This window comes from Pteropus medius, unplaced genomic scaffold (genome assembly GCF_902729225.1).
Source record: "Pteropus medius unplaced genomic scaffold, Ma_sr-lr_union100, whole genome shotgun sequence".
In the NCBI taxonomy this organism is placed as follows: Eukaryota; Metazoa; Chordata; class Mammalia; order Chiroptera; family Pteropodidae; genus Pteropus; species Pteropus medius.
This window is the reverse complement of record NW_024350924.1, coordinates 1,918,622-1,932,509: the sequence shown is the minus strand read 5'-3', so window position 1 is coordinate 1,932,509 and position 13,888 is coordinate 1,918,622. Positions and strand designations below refer to the sequence as shown.

At 39.4% G+C, this 13,888-nt stretch overlaps 1 pseudogene; it reads right to left on the bottom strand.

Annotated features, from left to right (window-relative positions):
- Nucleotides 1-2,165: 2,165 nt before the first annotated feature.
- Nucleotides 2,166-11,911, bottom strand: LOC120584935 (annexin A1-like; annotated as a pseudogene).
- Between the last annotated feature and the right edge of the window lie 1,977 nt (nt 11,912-13,888).

Sequence of the window (13,888 nt, the reverse complement as noted above, 5' to 3'; positions counted from 1 at the left end):
TTTCTCTTAGTCCATATATTTGCTGATATTATTATTGTTACTTTATAATAACAGTAATATGATCAGCATTTATTGAGCACGTGTTTGTACTAAGCATTTTTCTAGTCTAACCACTTTCTTGTTTTTGTTTATTTAAACCTCACTATTCAATGAGGTAGGTATTATTCTTCTCTTTTACAGATGAAGAAACTGAGGCACAAGGAGATTGAGCAACTCTCTCAAGGTTACACAATTGGTAAGTGGCAGAACCCCTTTACATCACGGTTTCCTAAATGAGGTTCACAACTGTAATGGAGTTAAATTTGGAAGGCTTTACGCCTGGAAGTTGTCTTTTTTATGCCTACATTCCATTTTCTACAACTTAGTCACATGGCTGCTCCTAACTGCAAGGAAGGCTGGGAAACATAGTCCAAGTGTATGCCCAGAGGAAAATAGAGACGCTTTGGTAAAGAGTTATGCAGTCTCTGGCCATATGGCCACAAGCTAGTAAACACACAATTATGTAACTTGTGATAAGTGCTGTAAAGTAAAATAGCATATATATGAGTGAGAATAATGGAGTGGGTGTGGGGAGCTATTTAAGAAAAGTCCTTTGTCGTGAAGTCATTTAAGCTGACACCTGAGAAATGAGAAGACAAAGAGTGGTTGGAGAAAGAACATTCTAGGCATGTATGAAGGTTCTGAAGTAGGTAACAGCTTAGAGCATCTAAGGACCTGCAAGACCAGTGTGGCCGAGCCCCGGAAAGGGTGGCATGAGACAAGACTCGAGAGATAGGCAAGTGCCACATCACACGGTGCTCCCCAGAACATAGTAATGAATTAGCAGTCAATCCTAATAGCAATGGAAAGACCCAATATTTTAGCATTTCTAACAGGATGTTAAAATGGGAATCTTTGTGACTCACTTTCAGACGAGGTCCCAATTACCGCTCCTCCCCCCCATTTCAAAGTGAAGCGTGAGGAAAGAGGGAAGAGATGAAAAGGAGGCACTTCAGTCAAACTGCTAAATTACTAAAATCGAGTAGGCCGAGGCATGAAGAAACAATTCTAGTCGTACTTTAACTAGCCTGGGAACTTAAACTTTTGAACTTTTCAGTTGTGTGTCAATGCCTGGAGATACGTAAGTCCTATAGATAACTCTCTACAAAACCCTCTGAACTTAGGAAACGAAGTTCACGTGTCTGGACAATGTGACATCTATTATCCAGACCACTGGACATCTGGAAGATTACCATCTCAGACCAACCCAGAGGCTCAGACTGCAGAACTGACCTTCTCAAGAAGGCACTTTCCACCGCAAGAACTCTCAGCGTTGCCTTCTTCTTCAGAACACTCTGGATATCGCCTTGTTGTGTTTCTTAGGATTTGCAAATTCTAAGACCCTTGAATAAAACTTTGTATTTTTAATTTTATCAAAGTCTTCTGATTTATTTATGCTCAGTTGACAAGTGTTGGAGTCAGACCATCCGTGACAGAGTTACAAAGACGGTGCTAAAAACCCGTTCTGTGGATCCTTACTCTCTTGCCTATCTTAAGGCTATAAAAGTACTAAAATTGAAGGGGTTGAGGACCTCGTTGCGATTTGAAAGATTCCCATGCAAAGAATCTTCAATGTGTTGTGTGTCTTCCTTACCCCCATGGGACATTGGTGGGACAGATGTTACTCCACCTCAGGGCCAGTGAGGGAGGCTTTAAGGAGGGTTTGACTTGCATCTTCTGGATTCTGTGGAACACAGAAATACTTGGAAAATAGTTTACTAGCAACGGAATAAGGAATTGCATTTGGAAAGTAACTGCGATCCCTTCATGGACATCTTATAAGTATAAAACCTTTGCTAGGACTATATGCCTGAGATCATTTAAAAAGACATCATGTCCAAGAGACCTTCTGCTTAAACCAGGAAACTTAAGCAGAAAGAGGCTGGAGATGTGCCATTAGATTCAGAGGCTGAAGGTGAGGCTGGGTGGGTGTGTAAGTGTCCAGCTGAGACAGAGGCTTTGCCAACTTCGAGGAAGCTATAGTCAGAGGAATCCACGGGGAAATATCTAAGGTGCTCATAAAAACAACTCTGAGAGAAGAGTCAATTTTTAAACGTCTGCTATGGCCAAAGTATACCAAATGCTAGGTTACATCTATATTTGTCAAACAAGAACGTTCTTGTCCCTTATCTCTCTTCCTTGTCTGGCCGCTCCACCCCTGACTGGCCAAAGGCCAGCTGAGAGAATGAAGAGGAGAGGGGTGGGGAGCGAGGAGCTGACCCCCCCACCACAAAGGCCTCCAGCCCAAGCAGTTCGGATGGGTGATGGGAGGAAGCATTAACTGCAACAAAGTTCAATTTTGACCAACACATTGGACTGGACATTTTTATTCTTAAAATGAAACTACTTTGTGATTAAAAAGAAGGATTTTTTTTTTAACCGAAAGTACCGTAAAAGTCAAGGGACTTGCCCTAGGCACTAGGGAAGAATCTGTCCTGCAGAGCTAGTTTGATCAGGCTTTTGGGAAGAAAAGAAGTGTTGTTTTCTGCTTTCACCTTAACAGAGTCTCTGGTTCTGGGTAGAAGTTGCTTGTTTTCAACAATTGCACTGGCTACTGGGTGGACATCAGATCAGGGGATGACAGGTGTGAATGAAGAAGGTGAGTTCGGAGGTGATTGTTGGCTTCTCTTCCAGTTGCGTGACTTTGGGCAAGTCATTTAACTTCTCTAGGCATCAGTTTCCTCATCTTAAAGTGGTAGTGTACTAGAATGCCTAATAGGGTTGTTAAGAAGAATAGGTAAGTTAATATATGTAAAGTTCAGAGGAATGCCTGATGCCTAGTAAGGTTCACGATGTATTTTAGAGCTATGGTCAACAGGACTGTAGGGGGTGATTGGATACAGAGAGTGAAGCAGAGGGAGAGGGCAAGAATTGCTCCAGGGTTTCCAGCTTGGACATGTGGATGGAGTTGAGATTGATGAGATCAACGAGGACAGGAACTGTATGTTTACAAAAGTCTGCATTTTAATAGCATTGAAAGATTTGGACATCGCAGTGATGGTTTCTCTGAAATTTCAAGTGCTCTAAAACAAAGTCGCCTTCTGACCCTTTGCCCTACTATTTTAGAAAATGGGGAGCAGGGTTAGGTAATTATGTGATAATATGGTTGTTCTTTCAAGAACCAAGAATGACCTCAATGGGCAATCAATCCTTGTATGATAAATGTTGTCAGAAAAACAATATAATAGTAATAATTCTAAAATTAACATTGTCATCTTTAATAGATGTCACTGAAAATTTAATTGTCCTGTGTTTAATAAGCTACATAATAAATTTGCCCAGTGGAGCCTGAAATATAGTCTTCAGATCTTTTTTTTGAAAGCACATACACAAATGCACAGATAAAATTTTATTTCGTAATGGTTTAAATGCCCTGAATGGCTTGTCACCTTACCTTTGCTGTAGTAAGCTGATGTTTGTAATCAGGGTAACAATAAGATTACCATTCTAGAGATATACTGTAGAGATAAAGGAACCTTTCGTTCACTGGTATTAACTCTTCCTGACCCTCTAGTGACACAATCAGTGTTGAGAAACAGAATTTTTCTTGTGCCAGAGATCTTGCCAAAAGCTGTCTTTATGACTCCCTCCAAGCTTGCTGGGGATTGGGAGAACGTTGCTATCAGATGTTAGGTCTGACCCATGAATAAGTGGCTGAAGGCCATTTTCAGTCTCAGCCCTTCAGTTGTGTAGAGCCCTGTGCAGATGCATATCCTCTCGTCCTCAGAACTTTCCTCCCAAGTCTCCTTGACCGCATTCCAGAAGGAGAGGCTGCGTCCTTCAGGGCTCTGTGAGAATGCGAAGGAGTAGGTTGTTCCCTGAGACTCTGGTGTCTAAGGTTATGCCATCCGCCAGGGTTGGGGCCTCATCCTGGTAGTTTGTTATGCAAGGTGAATAAATTCTAGAGGTCTGTTCTACAACATTGTGCCTATAGTTAACTATACTGCTGTACATTTAAGAATTTGCCAAGAAGGTAGATCTTGTGTCATGTGTTTGTACCATAATAAAAAATGTAACTAATTAAAAAAAAAATCTCTTAATATTTGGTGTTCTGAAATTTTATGATGTTATGTATAGATGATCTTTCATTCTGTTTTCTTGGCACTCATATATCCCCTTTACAAGGAATACTTATGTCTTTATTTAATTCTAGAAGAGATGATAAGTATATATATTTGTATACATGTATAAATATATGTATTTATATGTATGAATACATATATATACATATATATATACATATATTTATATATTCACATATATATATGCCAAACTTTAATTTTATACAACATATGCTATGGAGAGCTAAGAAAATTTAAGGACTAATTGTTTTTTACTTTGTTTTCCTTAACAAAATGAAATTCGCTGTATTGAAGACCCTTGATATTATGTGATTGTCTACTCATTTTTTTATAATTTTAAATAAGAATAAAATCAGAATTCTAATTTTTATAAATTAGAATAAGTATGATAATGGTTATTGAATGAATTTGTTTGGAAAGTTACATATCACTTGTGAATGAAAAAATCAAGATAACTATAAACTTGACTGGTTTATTCAACTTTTCATTATGTCGATTTGTTCTTAGCTATAATACTCGTGACCATGGGGAATTACATTGATTATTATAATAAATTCTACAACCATTTTATTTCTCAGTAGATTGCATAAACTTTGTTTTTATTGAAGATTGTATGTTAAATTGGTGTTATGTCTTCATATCACTTCTTGAGAAGGAAGTTCTGATTTGAAATTGTATCATTTCCTTCAAAATGAAGGGTAGTGCTTAGTTAAATAAAAAATTGATGACATCCTTTAAAACATTTCCTCTTCACTATGTCTTATTTAAATAAAATCCATCAAGTCCTTTTAAAAAATGCTATAGGGTTTCCAATATGCTATATTTTAGAATTAATGGAATTTATATATATTTTCCATTTTATCTTTTTCTGCCATATTTGATTCAAATCCAAGCTACTCAGTTTAACTGCAATTTTTCTGAGAATATTAGTGTGTATCATCTTTACATTACTCAGTAAACATTTTGATAAATTCATTTAGTGACGGAAAGCCCTCCCTACATTTACTGTGTGAGAATTAATCATTCATTGCTCCTAGGCAAAAACAAACAAACAAAAAATAAGTAAATAAAATAAAATAAAACAAAGCAAAATAATATTATACTATACATGTAGATATATATAAATTACATATATGTGCATATGTACATACATAATTTAGAAAAGCTATTTTATTCTTCCCCAATTTTCTTTTTGGAACTTTAATTTTCTGGATATTGGATCTTCTGGATTTTGTTTCATCTTTTCTCTAAAGTTTTCTCTCATTTTATCTTTTGCTTTATGTTCTAGGAGAGGTCCTAGGCTTTGTTTTTCAACCCTTCTACTGTTTTTTAAAATTTCAGCAATCATGTGTTTAACTTCCAAGAACTCTTTCTTCTCTTGGATTTTTACTTTGGTCTGTGGGGACGTCAGGGCAAGAGATAGGAACATCCAGTTCCAACTTTGCAGTGGCAGTATCTTTCCAAATCTCTCTGCTAATGCTTATATAAAATTTTAAAGCTTCTTTTTCTATTCCATGGATAATCTCTGTTTTTTCTCTAAGATCAGTACTATTTATCTCAGTCTTTCCGTTTTATGTTGCTTGTCTTCTTTCTTATGGTCTTGTGATCTTTAGTTACTTGTCAAGTTTATAAATGGGATGTTCTAGTTAGCTTTTAGGAGTTTCTTTCTGTCGTATTTATTGGTCTGTCTTCCTGTGGGATAGTTCTGTGTATATGGGAGAGAATGCTAGTTATCCAAGTAAACCTCTAAATTGCAGTGGCTTTATACAGTGGATGTTTGTTTCTCATCTGTATAATAGTTCAATTCAAATGCTTTGATTGGCAGGTGGCTTTCTGCCATGTGGTGATGCAGAAGACAAGGCTCCTTCACTGGTGCTGGTAGCATCTCCCTGGGCCTTGGTGCCTTCTGCTTCTGGCTGCCAGAAGGTTAAACAACAAAACTTTCCCAAAAGCCCTGGCCCAGAAGTGATACACATCACTTCTACTCACATTTCACTAGTTAGATGACTACACCTGGCTGCAAGAGAGGCTGGAAAATTCAGTCCCTGGCTGGACAGCCACCTCCCAGAAGACGCATCACACTAAGGAACGAGGAGCACAAACTTTTGGTAGACAGCCAGCAACTGCTTCTATAAATAGCCTTATCCATGGGTTGCCTTCATTTTAGGGTAAGAATGCTGGAGCCTTATAGTTTTTTTTTTTGTGGGAGAAGATTTGGCACTCCAATGCAAAAATGGAGAGAGCTTTACTTAGGGGCACTCTCATCCAGCCTTAGCATTCCTAACTCTCCTCAGTCAGTTTATTCAGTTTTTCAAGACAAGAAAACATTTTTTGGCCAGGAATCAAATGCTCATTGGTATTCCATGTATTTAGAAATGGAAGAAGAGGGCAGGGAGTGTAGGCAGGTGTTTGGTGCAGTCATGTACTAGATACGCTCTCAGTTAATCCCTCTGTTCAGCCTCCGTGCTGCCTCCTGCTCTCTGAGGCACCCGCCAAGTCTGTCTGAAGCGTCTGTGGTCTCTACCATGGAGACTGACCCTCTTCTACACTGAAATCCCTTCCTGCATCTGTTGGACTGCCCATTCTTTCTCATCCAAACACAGCTTTCAAGTCTCTCCATATTTCACATCTTATTTTGATCCCTCATCCACTGGCAACTCTCCTTCCGTTCTCTGTACTGTTCTGGGTTTGTTTCTGTGTTGTCATTAGGCTTCCGAAGGTGGAGGAGTAGAAAAGACAACGCTTTTTGCTGAGTTTGCTCTATTGAACTTGAAGCCCCCAGAACTGTTTCTTGAGGAAAATCCTGAGTTTCCTTGCAGGAACCATTTGAGTATGTGTCCAGTGTTCCACTTAGATTCTTTAATTTTCTTAAAAAATGTAACTTTACTGTCTGCTCATTTGTTTTTAAAGCATGTATAGATCTAGCAGCTCAGAATATTACCTGTTTTCTCATCAGTGAGCACAAGCCTGGAGAGTCTACCACCTGTACATACAAAAGGCCAGGTGCGAGGGGGATATTTTGGGAGGAGTGATTAAAGAATATTTGTTTCAGTTACTCTTCCAGTTAATTTAATTTCTATCCTTGGAATAAGCTGGAACAGTCACTGGGGTTGTGTTACCTTAGCCCTTCCATAACCGCCTTGGCCGAGTTGTTTTAGCATTATGGCCTTCAGTTTAACAAAATGATTGGCAAGGAGCAATCTTTCCTCTTATTGCAATTACTTTAGAGATTTTTAAAAGACAATCTTCTCCCTTCGCCATTCAGTGAGACATTTTTGAAACAACTCATTGCTACCAAAATCGTGGGTTCTCCTGAGAAGGTGATGTGTTTCCTTTTATCTGATATTGAGAACTGTGCAACTGACCGTATTTCCCTTTATCATCTGTGTCTTAGCAGTCTCTGGTCTTGATTTCTCATTCTATCTTAAAACTGTGATGTTTCTGAGATAATGCGAATTAAGATAGAACTCAGTTGGTAATTGGCTCCCGTCCTCCACCTGGCTGCAGTTCTCAATTAGGGACCAGTTAAAAGTAGTATCTTCCTTAGGATGAAGGATTAGAAAATGACTACTTTGTGATTATTTGAGGGCTTTCTCGGTATGGTGCACATTTGCAATAACTGATCTATTTCTTACACATCTCATAAATGAGAACAAAACACATCGTTACTGGGAGACTAATTGAAAAGGGATTTTTTTTTTGACATTTCAATAATGTGATCATGAATTTTACATGATGGAAATTTTTGGATTCCACTTGTAGAGAGGGTTTTAATATATCTATTAGTAAATCTCTAATTCTACTGGGTCTCAATAAAAAGCATATACTGTTTATTGACAGTGAGCTACATACATTTTATGTTGTGCACATTACTATCTAAATGCTTTTTATTGTAAGACACCTCAAAACTCTTATAGAGCAAGGCAAGGTGTAAACACATGAATATGAAAATAGATAAAAAGTAAAATAAAATAAAGTAAAAATATTAAGGAAAGTAAAATAAAAAGACTCAGTTGATTGTATTTTGGGATATGTCTATTCTGAAAATAGTAATTCAGTTTCCATATTATTTCTATAATAGAAAACCATATTATTTTTTCTCTTTTAAGATTTCTTTGAAGACATATTAAATAGCATTACTACTTATACTGGGTTGAATAGTGTTCCACCAAAATTCATATCTATTTAGAACCTCAGAGTATGGTCTTATTGGAAATAGGGTCATTGTAGATGTGATTAGTTAAAATGACATCTTACTGGGTGGGACCTAAATCCAGTGACTGGTGTCCTTATAAGGCCATATGAAGACACAGGCAGATATTGGTGTGGTGCAGCTACAAGCCAAGGATTGCTGGCGACCATCAGAAACTAGGAGAGAGGCAAGGAAAAGATTCTTCGTCAGAGCTTCCAGAAGAAGCCAACTTTGTTTACACCTTGATTTCGGACTTTCGGTCTTTTGAATTGTGAGAGTAAATTTCTGTTGTTCTCAGCCATGTTTTCTGTAATTTGTTAATTTGTTATGGCACATAAATTGAGCATCTAGTGGGTTCTCCATAAATAGCTGCCAATTAATACCCACACTAATCTGAACAGGAGGCACTTTCACAATAATTTTAAACAAAATACATTCTGGTAAAAAAACCTCCCTTTTTCTTTCTTTCTTTTCTTTCTTTCTCTCTCTCTCTCTCTCTCTCTTCCTTTCTTCCTTCCTTCCTTCCTTCCTTCCTTCCTTCCTTCCTTCTCTCTCTCTCTCTCTCTCTCTCTTTCTTTCTTTCTTTCTTTTTTTCTTCCTTGTAGAAAACACACTGTGGTTTGATATAAAATGCTTTTCTATAGCTGCATTTTGAAAATTATTGCATGTATGAATTATAGCCAAAGAAAATCTCATAAATGAAAATAAGCAAAATTTCATGCTTCAAAATGATACTATTCACAGATAATATAAAGATTTTATTATTTATTTTCTGTCAACAACTATAGCTAGATTGGTGCACCCATTACATTGTGTTTCATTAACTTGGCTACTCTTGGAAAGATACTGGTAACAGAGATAAACTATATTTGCAAAACTTGTGAGAAAAAAACAATGCAATGTATTTATTTGGTTGATGAGCTTTCATGATACTGTAGGACATAGGGAAAAAATGTAAAGTAAAATGAAAAATAAAACAGTAGTGAAAATTATTTTTTCACTATATTTTTCCAAATCATGAACATATTTTATTCAGAATGGATCTACATACTTTGTATATTCATAGATAAATATGTCATGAGTTTGGGGAAAAGTATTAATTGGGCAAATTATAGAAAAATGCCTGCAACACGGTTCATAAAGGCATTCGCAAGCTGTCATTCTGATGTTTTATCACCCTCTACTGGTCAGTGAGCCAAATTACATTTAGTCTTTTCCGGCCCACTGCGAAGTGGATTTCTTTAATAAAAACTAAAAAAAAAAAACCCATTTGTTTATTTGCTAAATTTACAAAATTTGTTCATGGATAAAAAAAATCATACTAAAAATAAATATATAAAAAATCATTTGTTTATCCTCTCTCTATCATTAGTCTGTGAGCTCCTCACTGGAAGTCAGAGACTTTAATTACCTTCATGTCTCTAGTAGTCCCGATACTGCTTAGCACAGTACACATACTCAGTAAATGTTGGATCAACAAATGTTGAGGAAATTTGCATAATTATAGTATTCATTTATCATTATTTTATAAAGTTCTTTGTGTCAAAAGTATCATTACTATATGGAATTATATAAAATTAGTAAAACGGACATTTCTAACATACTGATTTCATATAAAATGCTAAAGTTATTTTAATTTCAATTTATTTTAAGAGTTTCAATCCTCTGTTTAAAGTCATTTTGATTGTAATTTAACTGGGCATTTTTCTGGTTACCTGTTATTCTGATTAGTTGCACATTTTTTTTTTTTTGGTCCTGAAAAACCATTTTATTTTCTGTTACATAAACATCTTTCTCAAGTAATGTTACTAGAACAATCTGTTTATGGGGTTTTATAGTTGAAGTAAATGTATATTTTTAAAAACTTATCTCTATTATACAGAGTTATGATATAAAAATGATTCATAGGCTATAGTTTTTACAAATCCTGCTGAAGAAACTTTCCTATTTAAGTCTATAGTATAGAATGAAAAGATATGACTTAAAAAATCTTCTGATCGAAAAGCTTGAGATCATCAAAGGAATGTTTCTTGGTTTTCCACAGAGAGCCACTAGGATTTTTTTTTCTTTTTTCTTTTTTTTTTTGAAATTTTTTTCATAACCTCTTTTGGTTTCACCCAGGATGGCTTGGCAGAGAGAGGTACTATTCAACTTCTGATAGCATTCCTTGATATTATTCATGTCGATTTCAGAACGGGAAACTATAATTCTGATCAAGGTCTTATGATGCGTTCCAGCTTAGGATGAAGCTTCTCAGCAGAGAACATCGGCTTGTTTGTGGAATGCTTTGCAAACTCGAGGTCACCTTTCATGTCCAGTTCCAGAACTTCGCTCATATCATGCTGGTTGTACTTGATGTACAACACTCTGCGAAGATGAAGATAGCTTCTGGTGGTAAGGATGGTATTGAAAACATTCACATCTGTCTCTTTTCTCCTTTCTCCTGCTTCATATAATGCCCTGGCATCTGAATCAGCTAAGTCCTCACTTACGCCAACGTCCTCAGAATTGGTGGTTCTTAACAAAAAAAGCGAAGCCTTCTGATAATCTCCAGATGTGTCTGAGGTGATGTCTTTAGCCAGATTGCTCTTTGATTCTTCTCTATAAACTGTTAGTTTCTCTGATTTCTCTGTAAGTTCTTGATGCCAAAATTTCATTCAGAGCGTCTTCATCAGTTCTAAGGCTCTTCACGGCAGCAGAGTCCATCCGCATCCAGCTGGGCTGGAGTTTTAACAGAGCCAAAGCAACTTCCTCCGGATGATGACCTCCAAGGGTTTTCTTCAGAGCTTCATCCAGGGCTCTCCTTTTTCCTGGAGATATGCTGCTTTGACCTGTTGACTCTGTGTATTATTTCTCTTAATAAGCATGTCAGTGATGGGTGCTTCATCCACACCTGGATATAAATCAATTGTGCGTTATTAATTGAGGATGCTTGTTTAGAATTAGGATCTGTGTGTGCGTGGGGGGTGGGGGGGAGGGTGCTGGCCCTGGCGAGGGGCAGGTGGGGCCAAGGGCCAGAATGTTGGCTTATGGTCTGAGCTTATTTCTGTTTCACATAAACGTATTCCAGAAGCTGACGTGAAGGCAGGTTCCAAGGTCATCAGGACCCTGGTTCATTCTGTTTTACTGCTCCATCTCGTGTAAGCTGTGTGTGCTAAGTGGGACAAATAGGTGCAGAGCCTTTGGAAGATCAGACTAGGATGAATTATTTCCTAGCACAGTGGTTGCTGCTGTTTGGTCGTTCTGGCCAAGGGTGTGGACGGAACGGGAGCTGAAGCTTTGGCCTCGTCAGAGGAGGAGAGGACTGGCCCAGGACGGCCGCACGCGGCGGATTCGCGTCAACTTTGGTTCTGAGCACAAAGCTGAAAAAAATTGCCCCTGAATAACCGTGGGACTGCCCCCGGCCAGTTTGCAGTTCGAATTAAGACTGTGCTGTCTGGGAATCGCTAGCCAAACAACCTAAAAAAAAAAAAAGTGATCCAAGCAGCTAACCGGCAGGAATAAATCCAGAGCCGGGGTTGTTGCTGGACCGGGGTGCGGGGCAGACGACACCCTCGTCACACGCTGGCTCCAAATCCTGAAGTTTTCGACCCCGCATTCCAGGGGCAGTTGCTACGCTGGGGGCGGCCGCCACGCCTCCTGGGGCTCCCCACTTCTCGGGTGCCTTGTCTCTCGATGACCGTGCAGCGCGGGTTATGGGCTTTCCCGCTGCCCACCACGGCTGGCCAGGAATGCTGTCCCGACAGACCTTTTGAAGAGCTCTTCCAGAAGCTGGGCCACCACGGGGACGAGATGGCTGACATCATCGAACTGCAGAAAGAACTGGAAGCTATGGCCATCCCTCTGGGCCAGGACGAGGAGGTGGGCCGTGGGGCTTTCAGGCCCCAGGGACAGTGCAGGGCTGGGCTCACTCAGAATGAGACGGGGATGAGAATGAGGGTGGCGACGACCCCCTCGGCCTTTCCCAAGCTCCCCAGGGAAACAGACATTCTTTCCGTGTGAGCCGCTTCACTCAGAATCACCCCATGTTGGAACAGTTTCCACATGTTTGAGTCCCATCAGTGAACTGCTGTGGTGAAACATATTGAAGACTATGCCATCTCGGTTTAGTGGGGCCAAGCCCTCGCAGAACACGAAAAAAGGCCTGCCTGCACTATTGCAACCTTAAGGAACTAACCCCAGTGAGTCAATAGCCTGTGGCCTGTGTCCAAATTCGTTAGCTCTTGGACACAGCGCCTGCCCTGATGGCTGGCCTTGACTCGTCCGGAGCTCTCACCAAGGGCATCCCACAGCTTGGGAAATGCGACCTGAATCAAAGCTCGCTCCAGAATGCTCCCGCCTCTAGGTGTTCTTGTGTGTGCACCCCCTGCTGCCCCATCTTTTCAGTTTAATATCACACTCTGAGAGTGTTTATACATGCTAACATGCCTGACGCAGTAGTGCCGAATTATCACGAAGCTTAACAGATGATATTAATACTCACTGCTGTATTTTCAGAGAGTCCTCACTTCCGCAGCTGTACACTTAACCGGCTGACCCACTAGAGTAAAAACAAAAAGGTCTTTGTTTTACTTTAAGCTTCTCTAAGAGACGATGGGGCCCAGCAGCAGCATGGGAGCGTGTGTGCACATGTGTTTGAAAAGGGGAGGCGGATATCAGGTCTTGTAGAAGCCTTTTTCTTGTGAGGAGATTGAATTAAATTCGCTAAGAGAAAATAACCTTTCATAAGTTTCCATCTGGTGGGCTTGAATTGAATGATGGATGTAAGGCCACAGAACACTGAGTCCAGAAAAGCATTACCATTTAGTGCTAGGTCCATAGTTCTTAGGATTTATGGAATGCATGCCCGAGGAATGGGGGGATAACCACATGCCTTGGAGAGAGCTATACCCTATTTTTGTTATGGAAATTGATGATTTGTTCCCTGAGGCCTACCCAACCACAAATGCCAGTCTTAATTATATACAATGTGTATTGATTTCTGTGTGTCCGAGGCTTTTTTCCTGTATTCACTTTACGCTACACAGAATCACAAAACAAACTGATGATATTATGCTCTCCTTCTGAATGTAGTCCCAGAATCTTATTATTCCATTTCTCTTCTTAATAAAGAGCTGGCTCTCTGCTTCATCAGACTGCCCAGCATCAGCTCCACCTTCCGTCCGTTATCCCAGTGGTTCTCAACCTGGGCTGATTTGCCCCTCAGGGATATTTGTCATTTTTTTACACTTTTGATGGTTGTGACAGTGGGGGATGTGTGTGTGTGTGTGTGTGTGTGTGACACTAATAAATGAAGGCCGAGGATGCTGCTAAATACCCTACAGTGCACCAGACAACAAAGAATTATCTGGTCCCAAATGTCAGTAGTGTAGAGGTTGAGAGACCCTGACAGCCGACGCAAGCTCCTGCTGTCCCTTGCTCCTCTCCTCCAGCAGCTGAGCATGCCCTTCCCTTCACTAGTAAATAAAAGTGGACCAACATGAACTCCTTCAGACTTCCGGCCCTCTCCTAATGTTTCCTCTGCTGTAAAATGGGGATAATAATAGTGCCTATCTCTTAGAATTGTTATGATAAT